The following is a 2648-nucleotide window of genomic DNA, read 5'->3' as shown; positions in this document are numbered from 1 at the left end:
ATCAACTCCTCCTCTGTTCAGTTATTCAATCCGCATTCTCCTACAGAATCCTTGCCTGCCACTTCTTGGTCTACATTGTCTACTGTCTCTCCATTTGATGTGTCTGCGGCCATGTTCAAACTTGTCTGCCGCCCCTGGGCATCCAATTCCTGCTTTGTATTATTAAGGACATTCTGCCTCACTTTGTCCATCTGTTGCCAAAGCTGTGAACACTGCCTTGCTTATCAGGGTTATCCCCACTTCCCCAAGCATGCCACTGTTATCCTTCTGCTAAAAACAACTCCTTGGCCCCTTTGGTCCCAGCCGATCTCTCTCCTCCTTTTCTCTATGAAACTTCTGGAATACTTGGTCCGTTTTTTGCTCACCACACCTGCTCAATGCACCAGCAGGGCCCCTCCAACTACTCAGATGTGGGTTTGTCTTTCTCTATTTAGTGATGCTTCTTGAGATACTGTTTTTAAGATGTGATGTGCCTGTTTTGTTCATGATATATTTGTAGCCTATTTCTGTATTGTTTTCCCAGCTGTGACTGTCCTTCCAGTTCAGGGATCCTGAGCTCCCCACCCCTCCTCATCTTACCCTTGGGGATAGGTGTTTTCCTGCGTGCATAATGTGCATATGGCCAATGTCCCTAGTCTTGCTTCCTGTGTATACACACTGCCTATGTGTAGGTAGTTGCATGGTTTTGCATGGCTCCCCTATGCTGTAGCCCTGTCCTTGGCTACATGCTCCTTCATTTAGAGGTGTGTGCACACTTTCACCTGTTCCTTGTGCACTTACCACATCTTCCATCCAGATCCGCGGACTCCACTCCTCAGCCGAAATAGCTCAGTTGGGAGAGCGTTAGACTGAAGATCTAAAGGTCCCTGGTTCGATCCCGGGTTTCGGCAGAACGTTTTGAACTTTGAAGAGAACATATTTATTTACACTACCATTGACCTACCCACACCCCCTCGTAATTAAAGAAAACGACACCACTGGCGCGAAAGAACTGAGGCACGAGAATAACAAACGTCGTCATGGGAGTCCAGACAGGGCGGCATAGCAAGACACAGCACGGGTGGTACTCGCACACCAGGTACCAATGACCAGGTGCGCCCCCCGCCCCCTCCTGCAAAGTCACACACCACAGAGTACCCCTGCTCCGCTGCTCGGCAACCTGTCTGGGGTGCCCGAAAGGGGGCGGGCGATGGCTGGCAGCCTATCAGATAGGCCCGTGGTAGCTGACTCCCCGCCTCCTCGGTGGGTGGCAGCCTATCAGACAAGTCTATTATTGCTCATGCGCCGCCTCCTTGAGTGAGTGAGGGACGGTGGCTGGCAGCCTAGCCGCCTCCTCCGGTGAAGGGACGGAGATTGACACCCAATCAGAGAGGGACGTGACTGCTCACGGCCCGCCTCCTCTTTGGGAGGCTCTATGGGCAGCCTATAATAGCGCACTGTGACTGCTCACGCCCCGCCTCCTCTTTGGGAGGCTTTATGGGCAGCCTATGATAGCGCACCGTGGCTGCTCATGACCCGCCTCCTCTTCATATAGGGCTTTTCCGCTGGAGGCCCCAGCGGTCCTTGTTAGTATAGTGGTCAGTATCCCCGCCTGTCACGCGGGAGACCGGACGGGGAGAGTCACTTTTTCTTTTACAATTAAATGAATTGTAAGTTATTTGTGTTTCTTTTCCACATTTCCTTTCCTCACAATGTACACACTCCCTGTACGATTGGATTGAGTTTATTTAGGGTTCTTACATGTGATTTCAGATTCGAACAACTTGGGATCTCGTTTGTCCAGGGCATTGGAGGGGGGGAGGGGTTGTAGTAAAGTCACTACATTCATTACCCCCCTCTCTCCGCCCTCCCCCCCCACGGAGATTGTAGTCCGCGGACCATGCTCGCGTTTGGCCCTTGCTTTGGGGATTTTATGTGGGTGCATGTCGGCGAGATTCCTGCTGCTGTTGCCCAGGGGCATTATTATAATCTGGAGATTACAGCCCACAGGCCCTTGCTAGTGCTCTTTAGGGGTCAAACTATGGTCTCCCTGAGCTGACAGGTGCAAGGGCTGAGGTCCTCCCTGAGCTGACAGGTGCAAGGGCTGAGGTCCTCCCTGAGCCGACAGGTGCAAGGGCTGAGGTCCTCCCTGAGCTGACAGGTGCAAGGGCTGAGGTCCTCCCTGAGCTGACAGGTGCAAGGGCTGAGGTCCTCCCTGAGCTGACAGGTGCAAGGGCTGAGGTCCTCCCTGAACTGACAGGTGCAAGGGCTGGGGCTCTGCCTGAACTGACAGGTGCAAGGGCTGAGGTCCTCCCTGATCTGACAGGTGTAAAGGCTGGGGCTCTGCCTGAACTGAAAGGTGCAAGGGCTGAACCTCTGCCTGAGCTGACAGGTGCAAGGGCTGGGGCTCTGCCTGAACTGACAGGTGCAAGGGCTGAACCTCTGCCTGAGCTGACAGGTGCAAGGGCTGAGGCTCTGCCTGAACTGAGACGTGCAGGAGTCGAGGCTCTGCCTGAACTGAGAGGTGCAAGGGCCGAGGCTCTGCCTGAACTGACAGGTGCAAGGGCCGAGGCTCTGCCTGGATTGAGAGGTGCAAGGGCCAAGACTTTGCCTGAACTGACAGTGCAGGGGCTGAGGCTCTGCCTGAACTGAGAGGTGCAAGGGCTGAG

The 2648-nt window shown here is 54.1% G+C and overlaps 1 non-coding gene across 1 annotated transcript; it reads left to right on the top strand.

Moving 5' to 3' along the window:
• The first annotated feature begins 817 nt into the window (after positions 1-817).
• Positions 818-890, top strand: TRNAF-GAA (transfer RNA phenylalanine (anticodon GAA)). The gene has a single exon. It is a non-coding gene; the product is annotated as a tRNA-Phe (tRNA).
• Positions 891-2648: the final 1758 nt, after the last annotated feature.

The sequence above is a fragment of the Ambystoma mexicanum genome, chromosome 10 (genome assembly GCF_040938575.1).
Source record: "Ambystoma mexicanum isolate Mex_15411 chromosome 10, UKY_AmexF1_1, whole genome shotgun sequence".
NCBI lineage: Eukaryota > Metazoa > Chordata > Amphibia > Caudata > Ambystomatidae > Ambystoma > Ambystoma mexicanum.
This window is presented reverse-complemented; position numbering and strand designations above follow the sequence as displayed.